The sequence below is a fragment of the Cyprinus carpio genome, unplaced genomic scaffold (assembly GCF_018340385.1).
Source record: "Cyprinus carpio isolate SPL01 unplaced genomic scaffold, ASM1834038v1 S000006481, whole genome shotgun sequence".
In the NCBI taxonomy this organism is placed as follows: Eukaryota; Metazoa; Chordata; class Actinopteri; order Cypriniformes; family Cyprinidae; genus Cyprinus; species Cyprinus carpio.
Window position 1 is genome coordinate 476,525 of NW_024879156.1, and position 22,561 is coordinate 499,085.

General features: G+C 36.2%; 2 long non-coding RNA genes across 2 annotated transcripts; one reads left to right on the forward strand and one right to left on the reverse strand.

Moving 5' to 3' along the window:
* Positions 1-1,623: 1,623 nt before the first annotated feature.
* Positions 1,624-5,188, forward strand: LOC109064179. The gene is made up of 5 exons (XR_006159315.1): positions 1,624-1,692; positions 3,239-3,328; positions 3,472-3,558; positions 4,115-4,242; positions 4,372-5,188. It is a non-coding gene; the product is annotated as an uncharacterized LOC109064179 (long non-coding RNA).
* Positions 5,189-7,256: 2,068 nt separating this feature from the next.
* On the reverse strand, positions 7,257-9,878 carry LOC109108624. The gene is made up of 3 exons (XR_006159310.1): positions 9,218-9,878; positions 8,464-8,566; positions 7,257-7,537 (listed from the first exon to the last, which is right to left on the reverse strand). It is a non-coding gene; the product is annotated as an uncharacterized LOC109108624 (long non-coding RNA).
* Between the last annotated feature and the right edge of the window lie 12,683 nt (positions 9,879-22,561).

Sequence of the window (22,561 nt, forward strand, 5' to 3'; positions counted from 1 at the left end):
ACATCCAATTACATCATTGCACATTACCTGTCAGCTGAATCTCATTCAAGTGTCACACAATCGTTCTATATGTAGCCTTATCTGTGGATATAATCTGTATGCAGTCTCCAGGAGAGTCTGTGAGGGAGGGTGGATTTATTGATTTTTGTATTTTTTTTTAATGTGTGAGTGCTGGAAGCTGTGGGGAGATGGTGGAACTCCCATGCATAATCTACGCACAGTGTGAGAAGTGTTAAATAGCGAACCTAGAGAATCGTCTATGCCTGGAAGAGACCCAGCAACCTTTGGTATTTACACCCCAGTGTTGAAATTTGACGTCTTGGGTCAGCACACCGCAACCCGTTGTCTGCCTTGTATGGGTGGAGACTACAATAAATAAAAATAAAAAGGAATAGGCTACAAAAAAGGATCTATGCCAGGGCGAGCAAATGGCGGCCCCCAGATCATTTTTATCTGGCCCTCCAACTGGTTTTTGATGTTTAAAAACCCTCTCAATCTGATATCAAAGTGCCCTCTGCGCAAAGGTTTAGCGCGTTCATCAGCGGTGAGTTTAACAACACTCAACTGCAGGTAAAACGGCATTCAGAGGTGAGTTTGACCAAAGCAACGCTCAACTGCAGGTAAAAGCATTAAAATGTGAGTTTAACAACGCTCCAAGGCGCGTGCAAGTAAGCAGTTTAAGCGTTTTATTACAACCCATTCTCACTCCTAAAGCGCCAAAAACTGACGCCTCTAGCGTCACTATGAAGACGCCAAAGGCGCCCCTCGGCGTCGCTATATCGACGCACTAGGACCTACATTGCTTTAAGTGGGAAACTTTTGCCGTCAGTACTCAGACGCGAAGGGCATGAGATGTTTATCGCTATGAAATCACGTTCAAGAAGTCTCATTCAGCGCACATCGCGATATTTGCCATCAGTTTACATGTGCCACAGGTTGGGTGAGTAGTCGTAAATACGCTGATTTAATGCCTGTTATAAAATGTATTCCGTCTTCTTTATTAATCAGAATAGCGCTGTATGTTTCCTCGCTGTATTATATCGGTCATCCGAGGCTGTCTTTGAGTTTCATTGCGTTTAACTAAATGAAGACAGCTGCTAACTAGAGTGATTAAACTCTATCTGTCACGTGACGTGCCATAGACCTTCGATCCGTTTTATATTCATATCAGGTTCAAAGATGTAAGTTGTATTTGTAGTAAAATCATGGTAACCACGACACGTACAATAGTAACAAATGAAATTTGAAGTTAAAACCCAGGAACGGGACATTTACCATGTTTTTACCACAGTAACTGTAGTTTTACTATGGTATAGTAATAGCACAATAATCACCAAACTAACTATGGTTGTACAACTGTAATGGTAGTGTTTTGATGTGCTTTTATATGACAGATATCACAGTAATCACATTTACTGCACCATGTTTTAATACCTTTTTATGTAAATAAAAAAAAGTAAATAAATAAAGGACACATATTTTTTCCCATCTTGCAGTTCATTCATATCAGTTTATATCTTAAATATTTATATTTAAAATTCTGCCCCCCCCCCCCCCCCTTTTTTATTTTTTTATTTATTTTTTTTAGCTGAAAAGACATGAAGGAAGCAGTCAGCCCAGTCGGTGTTTGTGGAGAGGTATTCCTTCAGAAATGGAGAAGATAGAAAGCTGCGGAGGCAGACATTTGCAGCAGTAAGTCTGTGTTAGTTTTACCTTTTTTTTTATCAAACTGCTGTTATAATTTGCACAGCATTTGTTGTTTCTTAAACTTTTGCACTGTCCAAATACCCACACTTGCCATCTTTGCACTTGACCACTTGATTACTTATCTGACATATTTCCTGTATTTGGCCCAAGTGTTCGAGTGAGCATGAAGACCACAAGTGTGTGTCGAACTTTTCATGACCTGATGGCAGTGTTTCCCAATCCTGGTCCTGGAGAACCCCAACACTGCATGGTTCTGGTGTCTCTCTTGTCTGACACACACTCTTGAGGTCTTGGAGTCTTCACTGATGAGCTGATGAGTTGAATCAGGTGTGTTTGAATAGGGAGACATCTCAAATGTGCAGTGTTGGGGTTCTCCAGGACCAGGATTGGGAAACACTGCCTTATGGGACACATTTAAGTGTTTACAGAGATTTTTTTTATTTATTTTTTTATAGTTTCAACTTTGCATTTTAAAATAAACTTCTAAATGTCTTTTCAATAGTTCCTATTAAAGATGACAATTTAATTTGTGGTGCTTCTAATTAAGTGATAAAAAAGCAATTGCAAATGATGTACAAAATAAATATACTTTTCTGTGCACCAAGAAACCGTGCAACACTTTGTTTTACTACCAAATTATTTTCAATATCTAATTATTATTATTATTATTAATATTTCACATACATTGGAAAGGTTTCCGTGACCCCTCGTGAGATCTCTGCAAAAAGTCTCACAATTTATTCCAAAGCATGATGGGATACACTAAGCCTGGTATAGCGTTTCGGAGCAGTATTGGAGATAGTGTGGGTTAAGTGCACTGCGCTTTGGCATTATTAAGACTTGTGCACACACTGTCACGTACACATGCTCTCAAGTAGCCAAGACCTCAAGTGTGGGTATTAGGACAGGGTAAAAGTATTAAAAATGCCCCATTAGTAAGAACTCTAAACATAGTCACACATCAAAGTCTTAATAATTCAGTAATTCAGTTTAACACTTGTATGATATTGTACAAGCCCCAGGACAATCTCATCTGACACTATCACAATATTGCTAAATCAGTTGCGCTCTTCTTGGAAAGCAGTCAAATGCCCCAAACAGTCAGAAAGTTTTTATTGTCCATTGGCTTCTTAATAAATTACCGGTACTTCAAATAAGCCCCATCAGTTTATGTTCCAACTATACATGATATCTCTCTGCACCTCGTCATTTATGTTTCCACAAGTGGAAATGCTAGTTTGATGTGTCACGTGATATATCAAATCTTTGATTAATTTGTCAGAACCAGATCAATTACACTACTGATAACAGTCCTGAAAGCATGTAATCATTTTTAAAAGAATTCATATGAACTTGCTTTTAATAATGGATGCATTTAACATTTAATTATACAGCATCTTTGCAGAGGCTGCTTTCATGGTCTAAATCCCCCCCACACTGTAATGTATATAAGTTGCATGTAATGTAATAATATTTCCTTCCTTTCTGTCTTACAGGATTGCTTGCAGATAATGCTGTTCTTCTTTTTCAGGTCTACAACATCGAGCTCAACAGATCTTTTAAGAGCCAACCCTCACAAACCTTGCTCTCAGCGAATCTTGCCATGATCAGCCCTTTCCAGGTACATTTGTTTCGAATATTTTTGAATCAACATTTACTCATCAAATGCTCTAGTCTGAATCTTATTTTAAATGAATTTAATGATATGTTTAATGAGCAATATTAATTGCACACAGAGTAAGTAGAGATTATCTTGTTTTACAGAAGAGAAGATCAAGGAAATTATTTGTTCAGGATGAGGAATGAAGACGGCCATCTTGTGCCCAAACGAAGACAGAAAGCTGTCCACTGGTATGTGTGTATTGAAGCAATGCTGTGTTATGTGTTACAGCACCTTATGATGATCTCTCACATGACTGTTCATGTCAGCCTTGATTATTCTTTCTAATAGGTTTTTTTTTTTTTTTTTTTTTTTTTTTGATACAACTATTACAATTATAGCATGTTAGCAAAGTGTGACTGGAACATTTTTAATCTTAAGTTTTTAAAAAACACCACCTGTTTTTCTTAAATAAAAGCATACAAGTTTTATAAAAGTGGTTTACATTATTTCATTGTTTTGTAAATGTTGTGTTATAAATTGTGGATTGATAGTTGATTGGTTTGAAGCCAGGCCTTACACTGCACAGACTAAAACACATTTGTGAGAGAAGTCATGAACTTTGGAGAAAGATTCCAGAGGAAAAAGACACATTTACTGCAACAAAAGATGAATTCTAGAGGCAAAAACTTCAGTCACATGCTAAGGGGTGTCTCAAGAGCAAGTCCTTTGCCTCTGTAACTTTTTCTTAATTCTTGAATAATGAAATTGTTTATTGCAGTATTTTAACAATTTTACTTTGTACAGATGATCTCATCAGCCAAATGAGGGGTTTTGACCAAGTGATGGTCTTGAAAGGAATGAAAGAAGAGGATGTGGTAAATTGTCTTCAAAGAAAAAGCTTCTCAAAAGGTCTTAAAACAGCTTGAAGAATGGTATGTGTCCAGTACTTCAAGGGTCATAGTTGTTCACACTGCTAAAATCACACAGAACATTAAACTGTCTGACTGTCCATTAAACAACTTCATCTGAATTGTTTGTGTTTTTTGTTTTACTTTGACCAGGTCTGGGAACTGTCTGAAAATGGGATGTTAGGACTGAGAGATCCTCTGGCTGAGAAAAAGCTACACCACATCAGTGCTGGATATCAACCACAAACTGTTTACAGACACGAGAGAAGAAGATCATGATGGGGAAATGAAACCAGTTTAGATGTGATGATAAGGAATCATTATTTTCTGAAACAGTATCACATGTCTTATATGTATCACATGATCTGTATCACAGTTGCCTGGATGGGATTGTTTGACTTTTAAGGACATTTCATTACTCATCTGTGTGAACTGATTAATTTATGATATTAATGAATTTTTGATGATCCATTATTATTTTCCTTGAATCGCATTTGTCTTGATGCTACTTTATCAACTTTATAGTCTATGCTTCAATAAAATTAATATGATGAATATTGTGTATTGAAAATTCTTGGTAAATACATAATTTTACTAGGTGGTCTCATATGTGTTTATTTTATACTTGGAAAAACTACGTTATTAATTACCGGAATTATTTTTTACTTAAGACATAAACATTTTTGATCAGATTAATGACATCTGGAACAACAATACACCAGAAAGTTATTATTGTATATATTTAGTAACAAATATGCCATTTTTTGGTGAAATAAAGGGAGTTACAAGATGAATTATTTTGCATTAAAAGATGGTGCCATTTGCTTTATTGTTACAAACACTTGAGGGATAACTGAGAATGTAGCAGGAATAATCAACGTGGACCTTGTACTGCATTAAAACCAAGAGCATTCACATTACTGATGTCCAGCACCTGAGGAGCAAGATAAGGGGGTGAGGACGACATTTTTTACACTGATTTTTGCTAATTAGTTTATATATATATATATATATATATATATATATATATATATATATATATATATATATATATATAGTATTCTTAGTACTGCATGAATTTGTCCTTGTGTAATAGTGAAGTATCACAATGTGTATAAATTGTCCTTGATTACTGCTTAACAGCGGGGAATAGATAACGGCAAGTTGTTGCAGGTTCATCCATTATATTTATTGCTGTTTACTTCAAAAATAAAAAAAAATAATCTATTATTTTTATTATTAAATAATTTCTTTCTAATTTTTCCATGTTTCATCAGATGGCCTCACAATGTCCTGTCAAAAGCTATACTAGCCATGATGTAAGAATAGAAAAGGGTGGACTATGAAAACTGTCAGATATAAATGTGACTCAGCTCAGTTTGTTGTCCATGATGAAGAGAATACATATATGTAGGTTTTACTGTCCTTCTACCCCCAGGGGCCCAGTAGCACCCCCCGGAAGAGCCAAAAACTGTACATTTCAAATGGCTGTAAATCAGAGTCCAATTAACGAATCAAAGAGAAAATAGGCAGGATTACTACTTATGCTATGCTGATAAAATAATGTTGGGCACAGTTTGCAGAAATAAATGGAAAGGTGTCATAAAGGCGTTTTAAATATTGCTCACTGTAAAATACCAAATTTCACTCTGTCTTTCAATTATATCATAGAGGTTTACACAATGAAAATATTTAGATATCCAGTTTTCCATGAAATATATTATTTATTTCATTTCGTTAATAATAAGTTTTAAACTACATTACCCACAAGCCTCTGTCGTTCTATCTATGGAAAGGGAAAAAAACTTGGCGCTTTTCTTTGTAGTTCATTGAAGTTATGCTTAGGGTTAGGGTTAGGATCTCGCTAAAGAGGTAATTTTTCTCAACATAGCAACCCTTAATTGTTGACTTGATCTATTACTAATGTGATAATAGCAGCAAAACATACTTTTGTAACATGATGCGCTGTTTAATATGGGTTAAAAGATAGTCCAACCACAGACAGTCGTGCGGTGACAAGAGAAATTCACAGCCAATGATATCAAAGCTGAACAGCGGCGTCACACTTCCTTAACCATTTATGGTCATTTATAACAAATGTCTTCCGTTTTTCGGCTGAAGGGATAGATTGGTTAACAATCAATCAAATTTGCTACCTATTAGATTGTGTTTTATTAACGTCTACACCTTCCTCCAACAATAATGCAAATGCTCTAATTATTGTTGTTCAGCTTGACAAAAATTGGCCAATATTGATGTGCACATGCCCAGCAGTCGCAGTTGGATCCCATCTAACCGATTCCTCTCGTTAAATATCTTTTTTTTTTTTTTTGTCCAAAGACAAGTGCATTAACTAATCAAATGATGAGCTTCTAACATTTACATTGTATGTTACGTTGTGTTTTAAAGTTATAAAATTATTCACTTTTGTGTTTCTGTGATTTGCCATGCTCTAACATTTGAACTCTAGCAATAAAAACAGAAAGAAAAAACTAATTCAAAGACAAAATGCCCAAATTACTGCACTGCATCCTCTGTCACCAAGCTCGTTTTTGCCACTATGAAGAATAAAAAGGCAGTTATGTTGTAAACGTTAACTATTTTCATTATGCAGATACTTTTATTAAAAAACAAAACAGTAAATACAGTATATACAGATACAGTCTTTCAGAGAACACTGGAAAAATAAATTTTCTTAAAAGTTAAATTGACCAAAAAAGTGATTCAACACACTGTTTCAAACTCAGAAAATAACACCATGAAGACATTGCATGTCAAGTGTGCAATATTATCTATAAAACTCTATCAGCACAGCATCAAATAAACATTGATTGTCCGAACAATGGAAGAAAAATAAAGTGTTCAGGAAAACAAACACCTGCTACATAAAAATGCAGAAATATAAATCTGACAATAACATCATTCGCTTCATGACTGGAACTAGGGGATGGCTGTGCATGAATATGTCCTTTACTAAAACTCCTGATGAGAACTGATGCTTTTTTATGATAAAAGCACCAGAAGTAAAGAAAACTGTATGAAGCTTGAAAAAGAGAACACAATGCTTTATCAATACGAAAATACTATTTTCAACTATTGTTTTCATCACTGGTTCTGTATACAGTATATGGGCTGCTGGAAGGTCAAAATGTATTCATTATAAGCTTATAATTAAAACAAAGTTGCATTTTCTGCAAAAATCAAACCACTGCAAAGTCTAAACACTGATCCAGGGACCATTTCTGTGTGTGTGGGGGATAAAGAGTTAAAGAGGTGAGTCCTTGTGCATGATGGAGTACAGCGTTATCTGCAAACAATCCTGTAAGACAGAAAGGAAGGAAATATTATTACATTACATGCAACTTTTTCTTTTAGACCATAAAAGCAGCCTCTGTAAAGATGCTGTATAATTAAATGTTAAATGCATCTATTATTAAAAGCAAGTCAGTAATAGCAAGCTATATTCATACGAATTATTTTAAAAATGATTACATGCTTAAAGGACTGTTATCAGTAGTGTAATTGATCTGGTCACGGAAACCTTTCCAATGTATGTGAAATATTAATAATAATAATAATAATTAGATATTGAAAATAATTTGGTAGTAAAACAAAGTGTTGCACGGTTTCTTGGTGCACAGAAAAGTATATTTATTTTGTACATCATTTGCAATTGCTTTTTTATCACTTAATTAGAAGCACCACAAATTAAATTGTCATCTTAAATAGGAACTATTGAAAAGACATTTAGAAGTTTATTTTAAAATGCAAAGTTGAAACTAAAAAAATAAATAAAAAAAATCTCTGTAAACACTTAAATGTGTCCCATAAGGCAGTGGTTCCCAATCCTGGTCCTGGAGAACCCCAACACTGCACATTTGAGATGTCTCCCTATTCAAACACACCTGATTCAACTCATCAGCTCATCAGTGAAGACTCCAAGACCTCAAAAGTGTGTGTCAGACAAGAGAGACACCAAAACCATGCAGTGTTGGGGTTCTCCAGGACCAGGATTGGGAAACACTGCCATCAGGTCATGAAAAGTTCGACACACACTTGTGGTCTTCATGCTCACTCGAACACTTGGGCCAAATACAGCAAATATGTCAGATAAGTAATCAAGTGGTCAAGTGCAAAGATGGCAAGTGTGGGTATTTGGACAGTGCAAAAGTTTAAGAAACAACAAATGCTGTGCAAATTATAACAGCAGTTTGATAAAAAGGTAAAAAACTAACACAGACTTACTGCTGCAAATGTCTGCCTCCGCAGCTTTCTATCTTCTCCATTTCTGAAGGAATACCTCTCCACAAACACGACTGGGCTGACTGCTTCCTTCATGTCTTTTCAGCTAAAAAAAAAATAAATAAAAAGAATAAAAAAAGGGGGGGGGGGGGGACAGAATTTTAAATATAAATATTTAAGATATAAACTGATATGAATGAACTGCAAGATGGGAAAAAATATGTGTCCTTTATTTATTTACTTTTTTTTATTTACATAAAAAGGTATTAAAACATGGTGCAGTAAATGTGATTACTGTGATATCTGTCATATAAAAGCACATCAAAACACTACCATTACAGTTGTACAACCATAGTTAGTTTGGTGATTATTGTGCTATTACTATACCATAGTAAAACTACAGTTACTGTGGTAAAAACATGGTAAATGTCCCGTTCCTGGGTTTTAACTTCAAATTTCATTTGTTACTATTGTACGTGTCGTGGTTACCATGATTTTACTACAAATACAACTTACATCTTTGAACCTGATATGAATATAAAACGGATCGAAGGTCTATGGCACGTCACGTGACAGATAGAGTTTAATCACTCTAGTTAGCAGCTGTCTTCATTTAGTTAAACGCAATGAAACTCAAAGACAGCCTCGGATGACCGATATAATACAGCGAGGAAACATACAGCGCTATTCTGATTAATAAAGAAGACGGAATACATTTTATAACAGGCATTAAATCAGCGTATTTACGACTACTCACCCAACCTGTGGCACATGTAAACTGATGGCAAATATCGCGATGTGCGCTGAATGAGACTTCTTGAACGTGATTTCATAGCGATAAACATCTCATGCCCTTCGCGTCTGAGTACTGACGCCAAAAGTTTCCCACTTAAAGCAATGTAGGTCCTAGTGCGTCGATATAGCGACGCCGAGGGGCGCCTTTGGCGTCTTCATAGTGACGCTAGAGGCGTCAGTTTTTGGCGCTTTAGGAGTGAGAATGGGTTGTAATAAAACGCTTAAACTGCTTACTTGCACGCGCCTTGGAGCGTTGTTAAACTCACATTTTAATGCTTTTACCTGCAGTTGAGCGTTGCTTTGGTCAAACTCACCTCTGAATGCCGTTTTACCTGCAGTTGAGTGTTGTTAAACTCACCGCTGATGAACGCGCTAAACCTTTGCGCAGAGGGCACTTTGATATCAGATTGAGAGGGTTTTTAAACATCAAAAACCAGTTGGAGGGCCAGATAAAAATGATCTGGGGGCCGCCATTTGCTCGCCCTGGCATAGATCCTTTTTTGTAGCCTATTCCTTTTTATTTTTATTTATTGTAGTCTCCACCCATACAAGGCAGACAACGGGTTGCGGTGTGCTGACCCAAGACGTCAAATTTCAACACTGTTGAGTTCTATAGAAGTCTATCGGACCTAGTTACACAACTAAAATCATTTTTGTACTCTTAACTCACATGAATTAAATACAGTTGTTTTTGTCAATTGTGTTAAATTAATTTACTTAAGTAACTCGAACAAGAATCAAATGTTATTTTTGGCCTACTTAATTGAAACATGTTCTTTCAAGATGAAAATATTGAGTTGAATTAAAACGCAACTGTTTCAAGCCAGTTTAACACAATGCAATTGTTTGAATGACAAACATGATACAATGGTGTTAAATGAAAATGATTATATATATATATTAATAAACTGAACAGTATCGTTTTTCTTTCTTTTTTTTCTTTTTTCTTTTTTTCTTTTTTTTTTTTTTTTTGAGTGATAAAGAACCTTTTGTGCAATGGAAAGGTTTCATGGAAGTTAAAGGTTCCATCAATGCCAACCTTTAGTGGAGAAAGGTTCTTCAGATTCTTAAAATGTTCCTCACACTATAAGAAAAACAGTTATTTTAAAGAAATAAAAGTTTCTCTTCTGCAAAAGCCACTTGATGGAACTTTCTTTTTTTAAGAGTTGGTCAAAACCGTAAATTCTCTACGTCAACAGCCATCTGTGATTCAGAGATTAACACATTTTAATTAACATAAGCAGGGTCGCTCCCATCAGGAAACGTATTCATAAAAGTCAGCTTTATAACTGAAAGAGGATTTGGCAGAATTCTCTTCAACTCTTTTCCTTATCAACACACCAGCTAAGGAATCAATGTGTTCAATTTGCATCTAAATCCGAGGCTAATCAGCTAATTAATTTAGTCATTCATTTGGTTCAATAAAGTAGCTGTGCAGCCTACCGCCGCTGCTGCTCTAAAGTCCTCATATAGGAATAAAAGCTTCCATTTTCCCAATTACCCCCATTCGCTGGGTTTATTTGATCAGGGTTGGGGTGTTAGGGTTGGAATCCTGAATGTTATTGGCTGTGATTAATCTACTCGTGGATGAACTCCTACAGGACATCTACAGAGGACGGGAAGAGCATTGGTTTGCATCTGGTCAGGGCTGGTGGAGGGTCTTCAACTAACTCAATTTGTCCACAGTCTCAGTTGATCTCATCTTATTAGTGTCTCTGTTGTCTCAGCGTGCCGAAGCAGGCTGTTCACCATCAGAATGTAAAGAGAGTGCAAACAAGAAGCTGGAGGAGAAGATGCTCATGAACTACATGAATATTCACCTAATTCTGTTTCAAATAGGATGTGGATAACACTTTATGAATAATACAGAGGCATAGTGAGTACACTGAATATGATATAGTGGTTTGATATACATGAATATTATTAAGTTCTTTAAAATAAGTATAATATGCTTCTTTTCTTCTGCTTCTTATTCACGATATCTTTATTTGCTGTACATCAGAAATAAAAACAAACTCTGGCAGTGTGTCTAAACCTTCTAACATTTTATTTTCCATGGCTTTTCTGTTTGATAGCTGTGGTCTATTTCTCATGCTTCATGTGCTGGGACATCTTTCCTTCCTTTCTCCTTATCATCATGAGTTTCAGCCTCCCGGACTCTTTCTCTCTCTTCGTGTAGTAATGGGAATCAGCCCTGAATAAAAGGAAATGAAAGCACAAGGTGGACCTTTGATGTCTGTGTGTCTGTAATAGAATAGATCTGACGTTTCTACTCATCTTTTTTGCATCAAAGTCAGATTTAAAGTTGATGATCCCCCATAAAAATAAAACATTTGTTTCTCTTGTGCTCATCACTACCTTCAAGATCTAAAATTCTTATTTTTGTAAATTGAGATTTATCAACTATATATACTAATATTAAATTATATTTTTTGCATTTATAAACAAAGGTGTGTGTGAGTGCGTGCGTGTGTGTGTGTGTGTGTGTGTGTGTGTGTGTATTAAATCAAGTTTCATAAAACAAAAATGGATTTTATATTATTAAAAATATAAAATAAATTAAAATACATTTTATGTATTTATTTTATATAATAAAAATGTTATTATGTATAATGTTATTTTTATAAAATAAAAAATCAAATAATTAACAAAAAAGAAATATACAGCAATAATACTATTTCATTCTAAAATAATAAGATCATTTAAGTATAAATGTAATAATTAAAGTAACAACAAAACAAAATAACAATATAAAAGGTCTCTGAAAAAATTAATTATTATTATTGTTTATTTATTTATTTATTTTATTATTTATTTATTTATTTTTGACTTGTTGACGTGGTGGGGCCTATAACTATAAATCATTAGAAAAGGTCTAAGGTTTTATTATACAGCATTATATTGTTATGATATAAATCTGTGACCGTGTATTTATTTTAAAATATTTAAACCATGTGTTATGATGCATATTATTCTCACGGCAAAGTCTAATTGTGCAACATGCACATTTACCGCTTGGTGGGTTGCATTTCCAAAACACACATTTGGGGTCAGAAAAAATGTCCTCTCCCCTAAATGAAGTATACTGATACATAAAATTATTTGAAATGTAGTTAATTTTAAATTAGATTAAAAGGTGCTGAATGCAAATGCGCGGTGACCCAGACCCTGCTCTATTAAAATGAACGGGAATGCGCTTTGCTGATCCATAAACAAACAAAATGATGCGGATCAATAAGCCATGTGGCCACTGAGGCCTTGAGCCTCTGTCCATAAATCTCAGAAGGCCACCTGTTCATTAAATTATAAAAGATCTATGAGCCGTGAAATTCTGAAGCCGAAAGATCCCAGTAGTGCCTAAAAATAGACTTCTGCAGGCTTTTGAGTCTGTATTGTTTCTTCAGAAGCCTTTTAACTTTGTCTCCATCCCAGAGGTCACCAAAGACATGCGTTCTCCTTCCCTCAGTGCAAATGTGTCTCTTTTCGTTTTCTTGTCAGAATAATGCTCACACTTCTCTGAAAGATGTCACGGAGAGAGGTGTGTGTGTGCTGGAGGAGACAGGAGGTCTTGGCAGCGGCACGACTGGATGCTGACAGTACGCACACAACTCGCAATTAGCATTGTGAAGCCGCTCGTTGCATGTAAGGAAAAGGCATCTAAACTAAAACAGATGCCTGGGACTTTTTAAAAAATCATTCCCGTTGCACTTAGGAAAGATTATATTTTCATGCATGGAAAGAGTCTTCTCCTCAGCCTCAACACAGAAATGTACACTCACAAGTCATCTTGCATGTTTTTTTTAGATAGACAGAAGGCCGGAGTCAATGTTCACTGTGGCACATTGTATTCCAAACCAATCGGTTTTAAAAAAGCTCTTTCCACCCGGATGGGTTTTTGGGACCTGCGATATAAATATCAACCATCTGTGAGACCATCTGCATTCAGATGCTGCATCAAGTGCAAAGGCCAAACCACCCAACAGCCTCATAGAGCTCCTCCATTTTAAGTCTTGCAACATTTTCATTTTCTGTGTCGCTGCTTTTCCTTGAGGCAGGATAACCCAAGATGTGTTGGTTTGTGTTAGCCCTTGAGTTGTTCATATGTGTTTTAGAGTAGTTTTGAATGCAGCTGGACATTAGGTCTTCATTAGTGATGCTGTGCTCCATCTTATGCGTCTAGTAATAATGCAGTTCATTTGCAATCACTTTGCTCTGGAAAAAAAATAAAATAAAATAATAATAATAAATAAATACATATTTGACAGTCACAGATTCAAGTCAGTAGCTAATTACACGTTAAAAATGGCAAGTATTCCAAATTAAAGGTACTCATTTTAGTAGTGTTTATCTGGCACAGAAACACTGAGATTCTCAATTAGGACAGAATAGGACTGAAGTAGAAAAAATACAAAACAATCCAGTTTCTAAATCTGAAAGCTGAAAACATGGTAATCAGAAGGATTTAACTAGAAGTTCATTGTATATATATATATATATATATATATATATATATATATATATATATATATATATATATATATGTGTGTGTGTGTGTGTGTGTGGTGTGTATGTGTATGTGTATATATATATATATATATATATATATATATATATATATATACACACCACAATTGAACTCCTAGTTAAATGCTTCTGATTACCATGTTGTTTCAGCTTTGAAATACTTGAACGACATTGAACTTCCAATGATAACCCATAAAAGTGGAGAGCAGGCAACCAACAAAGAAAACAACCATGTGTGGTAATCATAGTGTTGTGGGGTATATATGTGTAGTTGAGAGAGAAGTTCAGGCCTCTTGCAGTGCTGGTAAGTTGCTTCTTCTTTGGCCAGTGTTTCTCTCGTGACTTGAGTCAGGCACACCACTGCCTCCCTCCCTCTCATTCGCGCCCTTTCTCAGCCGTGTTCTTCCTCAAGAAACCCAGCTCAATCCTCATAGAAACATAATAAATTAAATCACCAGTCCCAAACTGCCTAAAGGGAACGTGGTAGTGTGTGGAAGCCTAGTTTGAATACATCTGATCAAAGCTGGATTCTATTAAAGAGTCAGTTTTTCTAAATATGTGCTTCATGAACTTGTACTGATTTATTACAAAATAGTATGAAATAATACATATTATTACAAAAATTACATCCGTGGAGAGTTTTGCATCACACTTCTATGAATGCTTTTAATAAATGCTTTTGCTATAATAGGTGTCACAATAAGATAAAATGTTAGGAACGTTTTTGTTGTTAAATACTTTTCTATTGTACTTTAAGTGCACAGATGAAAAGGTAAGCCATGAAAAGCGTTGGTAGATCCCCATCCATAGTGGAAAAAGTGAACTATAATTTGCTTTGCATAAATTCCTGTGATAAATGAGTACATTGATTACTTAAGGACTTATTGAATTGCTTTTCTATTTTCAGCCTCCTCCTGGAGATTTTCCCTATGATGGATGTTACATATTTTAATGAGGATCATATAGAATCCACTGCAATCATTCGGTGTTTTCAAATAATCATTAATAATTTAGTTCATACTTAACAACCTTTGGCCTTTTTATAGTATTAGAAAAAAATGTCATTTCAACAATAATTTTTTGACCCCGAACCAAAAAACCTGACAATGTATATTTTGCCAAATTATACTGTGTGTGTGTGTGTGTGTGTGTGTGTGTGTGGTGTGTGGTGTGTGTGTGTGTTACATTAAATTGTATATAATACGTTCTGCATAACCTGTAAAAAAATATTACTTTAACTTGTGTTTGTTTTTGTAGACTTTCAGAACATATTATTTACTTATTGTATTTAATGTTTTGATATAATATCTGATATAATTTGTAAAACCACCAAAAAAAACTGTACAATACTGTACAAGATGTGAAATAGTGATACAGTGAACTGATTTTCATCATCATCATTATAATAAAGAGTTGTTATTTATTTATTTATTTATTTATCACATCATTGTTTATTAAGCACATTTTCATAACACAGGATATTTTATGCTAAATAAAATATCTCCATGCATTTTGCAAGATCCATTTGCACAAACTGTTATGATCATCACTAAGCTAACTCTCATAAAGAATGTGATGGGAAATATAAGCTTTATTCTAATTGTATTAATATGCAGAGCCTTTTATAACCAGTAATTGTCCTGAGTCGGCGTCCTCTCATATTATTATTAGACGCTTTATGACAGGATCTTTTCAAAATGAAACATTTCTCAAGATCCATTTCTACATAAGTATTCGATGTGGCATAAAACGGCAAAATTACTCACACGGACATATTGCAAAATAATAGACGGGGACTTGAAATGCAGTAACGCTAGATTGATTATGCTGCTCTTACACTATGCTTTTTGTATCCGCTTCAGAGCACATGTCTGTGCTCCTCTCCATCCAGAGAGTGCGAGCGCTTCATACTCTAGAGGTCTCCCATCCTTCAGCATCCACACACGCGCTGTGCATTCTTCTGCTCGGCTACAGAGAGAGAGAGAGAAGATAGAGAGAGAAAGAGAGAGAGAGAGAGAGAGAGAGAGAGAGAGAGGGACACCGCGCAACGGCAACCTGAGACGCGCGTCCCTCCTTCAAGCGAAAAACGCGGACTTTGAATGATTGACGGTGAAAACCGATGGAAACATGGAATGATGTTCCGTTCCTTGAATGATTGATTCGTCTTTCAGCGTGTCCAGCGTGTCCAGATATGCTGTCCTTTTGTGCTCGTCTCCTAATAGACTGCTGATCCCTTTTTCTTCTCAAATAGTCTACTTGTGCTCTACTACAGCTGGTTTTTGTGATTGAACACTTGAGTCCGCGTGAAGAACAGTGAAGGAACCGGGGCGCATTGTTTTTTAATTTTCATTATTGTAAAGGACTTCCAGTTCATACAGGATTCGTGATGTCTGCAGCATACCGCTCCTTATCCCTTTGTAGTAAACAGAGTTATTTATTCTTTTACAGTGTGGCGTGATGTTCATTTTTTGGATGTCTTAGTTGCTCGTCTCTCTCTAGCATATGTTTTTCACCTTTCAGCCAGGTCAAATAGATTTTTTGGCTTATTATATCAGTGGATAAAGTCTTTAATACGAAGACATGAATTTAACAAATGTAACCTAGTAGCTTGGTAAGAGTACAGTTCATGATAAAAGGACCCCCACCCAGTTTGAGTAAATCAAAATCCATATGGTTTTGGTTTTTCTGGTTTTGTATTGGGCTCACATGAGTTACACCCTTCAGACAGACAACTCTTGAAACTAAAGGTGTCCAGTTAGAACAAAAAGGGTTTTACAGTCTAATGCCACACTTTTTTAATTCAACTGAGAAACTTTTGTAAGTCACTAGTCCTTTTGAAAACCACCCTGTTCTGGTGCTCTAATAAACCCAGAAGAACCCATTCATGAAATTCCAATGTCTTTTTATGTTTAATCTCTAAAGACCCGTGCGCTCAACTTTCAAAACCCTGTGCAACCAAAGTGGATCTCAAAAAGAGATTTTATGAGGAACCTTTATTTTAAGAGTGTTCCATTGCGTTTGTGTCTGAGATCCCAATAACATAAGAATACAGGGATAGATAGTACAATGTCATTTTTTTTTTTTTGGGGGGGGGGGGGGCTATTTAAAACCATATATTCACGAGTTTTGAGATGAATGATTATGCGCCTCCAAAATACTATTGGGATAACAAAAGGTTGGCATTTTGCCGATTGGCTTTTGTGCAACGGCAGACAATTGAACGTTCGTTGCAGAACGGCACAAAGATCGGGTCACCTCGCCCCATCCATATCTCTTAATTTGTTGTGGACATCGGATGGCAAACATAGATCCTCATGTTTAAACATCCGGAGATGAGCCGGGGGCGGCGAGCCGCTGGTGTCCGGTGGTCACGCGGGTCTCGCGTGTCTGCGTGTGCTGTGGTCAGAACCCCGGGAGGATGTGTGATAGCCTGCGATGCGTCCATGGGTCACATTCCGAGTCCTCCACCGTCTCGCTCGTGGTTTCATTGTCCGATTCTAGGGCTGCACGCGGCGTTTGTAACGGGAAGGTTCGTGCTAAGTTTTGGTGACCCGTCTTTTATGAGAATCACTGGGGCCAAACTTTATCCCAGCTGTTCGTGTCTTCTTCGCGTATTGATGATGGCAATATGTAAAGCGGTGTTAATTGGGTCTCGAACCTGCCCTATTGTGCTCGCTAAATGGTTAGTAAACATTCCTCGCGCATCCTACGTGGCGTATTGAGAAGGTCAACGCGCGGTAAGAGCCTGACAAGATGCACCAGCTTGTCGGACAACATTTCCACACACTTGTTTATTTTATAGCAGGAGCATTCCTGCGTTGAGGAATTCATCAAAGTGTAAATGACTCCTGCGAATACTGGAACTGGTTTGGTTTTTGTCACAAACCTCTAAAGTCTTGACTAACGAAAAGCTGTAGAACATCTCAACTACAAAATAATATAGTTTAGTTTAAACACACTCCAGCAGGACATGTTTGTCACGCTCTCTGTTGGTCAGGGTGGCACACTATCAACCTTCAGTGAAAGCTATTTCAAGAGTTTTCAGCTACCATGTTTTAGTACAGTAGAACAATTATGAAACACAAAGTGAATGAAATTCCCAAAATTTGCCCCCAAAACCAAGACAGAATAACAGCAAAATATCAAACCATTTATTTTGCATCGAATTCAATAGTTTCAAGCTGTTGGGTTAAAATCTTGTTTTTTTTTTTTTACTTTTAGACTTGAACCCTTGTTCCAATGCTGTATTTTACAGTAAAATGAAAGTGTATACTGTTTATTTTTAATTGGAGCATACAATCTTTTCAAGTGTTTTGAAATAGTTAAAGTACGCGAAAACTAGACCTGTTTCTGTCTATGGGAATATTTACTTTTACATTCCTGTACTCATGATTTTAATGTGCAATTATTGCATGCTTAATATGACATTATTGCAATTTTTAACTAATAAGCCTTTGTTTACATATTCCATGTGTTTATACAAAAAAAAAAGAGAAAAAAAAACGCACTGCATGGAAAGTGTTTTCCAATGCTTTGCTAATAGTGCTGAAACTGGAAGCCACCCACATATGGGATTCTGCTAGTTGCCGTAATCCATTGGATTATGGCAAGATGGTAAGAAAACACAGAGTTGGTGTTACGGCACCCAGACATATGCTATCGAATTCATGGACAAAATGTTCACACGATAAAGAATAAACAAGAAAACACAGACATTTTTATTTGGCTGAAGATAGCCGAATGTCAGTTTTATATATTCACAGTAATCAAGTGAAGTAGATTTGCCTTTGGGTAATATTATCACATGTTCACTTTGAAAACTTTTGTGATATTTGATTTATCAATCAGGTTACTGCTTTTACAAGTAATTTCTTTTGCTATTTATTTTATTTTTATATTGTTTTCTCAGACAGAAGATTATCATTTTGATAGTGTTTCTTTGGCTTTACCGATTATCTTCATCTGTGTTCTTGAAGACGAGGAACTTGGATTTGAGAACATGTCGCTGTGCTTGTAGTTCGGTCTCCATTGGCTTTGTGCATTAAATTAGTTTAATGAAATAGCCTTGTAGTGTCCCATTATAACGTAATTCCTTCAAGAATGTTAATTCCCATTAATTGAAAAAAGCTTGTAACCTGTTGGATTGACATGTAGAGTTTATCTCATTGCTTAGAATCTTCATGATTATACTGAAGTCAAGAGTGCGTATGGGGTAATGGTCCATTTCAATTTCATTTGATGCGTTTTGAAGATTGGACTTATTGAAGTCTAGCACCCTGGAGAAACGGATCTTTTTTTAAAAAGTCTTATAGCAAAAATGAGCTGCTGTGTAAACGCGGCTGCTATCAGGAAATGAGCTATATAAAATGCAAACCAACCAACTGTAGCAGAAACTCTCTGGATGATAAATCCCTAGTCTATCCCCTCGACTGACTTGGAATGGAAGACGTTAAATGGAAGTCTGGGCAGTAAGAACAGATTGTAATTCACTTGTCAGAAATGTAATGGGAACCCATAATAAAGAACTTTTCCTCTACTTTCACTGACCACTTAGTGCTTCAGCCAACACCGCTGAGACTCCTACAAAGTCATATATGACCACTAAAATATTTGGAGTGGTTCATCAGTGCATTAGACGGAATTGCCTTCATCTACATAACTGTTCTGAATATCCATTGCAGGCTGCCAATGTTTACTCTAACATGCACAAGTCACCTCATTTTCTCGTCCTGTACTATTATTTGGCTGATAACCACAGGCCAGAAAGCAGATCTCTAGTAGATCAAAATTGCAGGACGCTGAAGACCCCTAGGTGATAAAATGACATCTCATTCTGCATGTCCATGAATCGCAGGAAATGTGCTCAGACTGAATAAACACACCAAACGCAAAAAAAAAAAAAAGTGTCCTCACATACACGATTCGCATACACGATAAAATGCTGTGTAATGATGGAAACTTGGGCATTTTAACAGATTTTCTTAAACTAAACAATTGGCGCATATTACATTTTTTGATTTTTATTTTTATTTTTCAGTTTTTTTTTTTCAATCGATTTTATGAGAAAACGTTTGCTGACTTTAAATGAAAGTCGCTTGCACAGTGGTTGAAATTTTCATCTTGGAGATTTGGATTTTTTTGTTTACTGAAGCTCAGATTTTTGGTCATTCCCAACGTAAATAGCATTGCAGTTTTCCAAGAAGTGTTTTTGTGCGTCTGCCTCTGGAGTGACACTCAACAGGTCATGAGGTTTTCCATCAGGATATTATCCAATTCAAGCCTATATCTACATTTAGGGACCGTCAGTAACTCCAGGTCTAACCATTTTTTATTTATTTTTTTCTTCCCTTGATATACTCTTTGCCTTGGATTATATGACATGCCTCTACATCATGGACTCTGAGTTAGATGGTGCAGTGCTGTTATAACAGCTTCTTTTTCTCCTGAAAGACAGTGTGCTTGTCTCCTGCTGCACCACATCCTGAGGTGACATTGTCTCCAATCTGTCCTGAAATTCAATATTCTCCCTGTGCTGTAACGCCGCTGCTCCTCACAGTGCAGATACACAGCTTGATGATTCTCCAGATGTTTTATTCACTCGTTTAGCCTTGAGGAACATGTGGTGCCGTTTCTTTTTGGTAAATCGGCTGTGACTCAGTCAGTGGAGGTGCTTTTGACTATGTAATAGAAGTCTTTTAAGTGGTTGTTTCATTTAAGTGGTTGCATCATTTAAATTGCAATATGTTATAAAAATAAGTGTAATTTTGTATATATATATATATATATGGGCACAACCAATGGCACAAGTTTTAGGGCGGGGCTATCTGGCTTGTCTGACCAATGGCACATCAGGAGAGTAATATGGAAAATAGTTTCAAAATGTTTATTTTAGCCAATTAAGAAGCCTTGTAAATAGTAAAGATATAGTGAAAAGTTGGTTTTAGTATGTATAATATGTAATGAATAATTTTTACTTCTTTTTTTTTTTTTTTTAAAAAAATGAAAATGTACTTGTTTCTTTCATCATTCCTGACATTTCAAACCACCCTTCCCTATACCTGTGGTCTCATATTTATAGTCTAAAAGTAAATGTTAGCTTTATTTGTACTTAAATACAGTGCCGATCCTAGACTGCTGGGGCCCTACGCAAAACTGTGTTGGTGGGGGGGTGGCGAGTTATGAATGAGTGAAACACCTTTGTCCTTGTTCACTCCGTCTCAAATCGCGCTCACGGAAAGCGCTTCATTTTTTATGTGGAAAGGGTGTCAGTGCACCACATTAAAAGAAATGACATAAGCAGTTTTTATAACCACGGGCCATATTCAAAAACGAAACTAAAATTAAATAATCTTTGGGAGCAAGGGGGCTCCCTGGTGTTTTCGGGGGCCCTACTAACGCAGCTTGCTACTTGCGTATAAAGAGGATCGGCTCTGCTTAAATATGAAAATAAATTCCTTTACTTTACTCTTTCCCCACCACTGACGAGTTATCTCGTCTTTTAGAAGACAAGGCTTCCCTGCCAAAGACGAGTTTTTACGGCTTTTCGCATTTTCACTGTTATGCACTCGGGGGCGCTATTAAATATCTTCTGGATGAGTACAAAACCTCCCGAACAAAAACACACATGAACAGTACGGGAAAACTAGCGATTTCTTATGCAAACAGATGCATATTAAAAATAATGCGATCATCAGCAATAGACATATAAATGAAAACTGCATAATGTTATGGAGTAAAATGTTGATCCAGGAAGTGGTATGTGGAGAAAGAGTTAAGGTTTGCAACAATGAACAACTATAACACACTCCTTGACCGAGAAAAAAAAAAAAATCAAAGGAAGCCACAGTAAACACCAGTCCATGTTTGAGTCGTTCTGTAGCCTATAAATCTCAGACTCTTTTTTGACTCCCTGGCTAAATTACTCCCAGATGACTTTGGAGCTGCTCAACAGGAACTGCCTATTTTCCTTTATGGCTAACCTTTGACAGATGTTCATGATTGGTCTGGTTTGACAATAATTCAATCCAGCTGCACCTTGGCGTAGCAAAGCCCGGCTTGCTTTCATAAGTCATTGGTCATGAGCGGCCTCTGCCCCTTACTCAGCCCTGATATGCAGGTTTTGGCTTCCAGAATTTGCATGGCCCAACAGGATTTTGCTAATCGGCACTTCTATGGTTATTTGCAAGTGAAAGAATTGAGGATTGTGTGCATTATTTGATGCAGTAAATAACTATGAAAGTCAATGATGCAAGGGCAATTACTTTTTGCCGGATTCCTGGAAGTACGTTGTTTGTAGTGAGTGTAAACAGTTTGATGAGGGTTCTCAGTGAGGAGCTGAGATTAGTACAGTGATAAACAATATAGCCAGAAGAATTACCAATGAACCAAACGATGAATACTGCAAAGAGAATTTATAAACAGTCACTTTTTATGTGATATTTCGGATTTGGGCAGTGTAATAGAGTGGTTACACGTGCAATACACACCTACGTGTATTTATATAAATATATATGTATTATTAATTTATTAATATAAACTGGCATATTAAAAAAAAAACAAATAAAAAAAAAATAAGTTACTCAATATTAAATTCTTGTTTATTGAACGCTTGAATAAAAGCAGTGTCACACATGCAATTGTGCTGTCAGCAGATTCAGTTACTCCTTTTGTGTTTAAGGCGTGAATCTTTTTCATCACCCGTGCATTGATGTACAACACAGATCGCACACATTTGCTTTCTTAAAACATCCAGAAAGACCAAATGAGAACAGTGTCTCGGCTT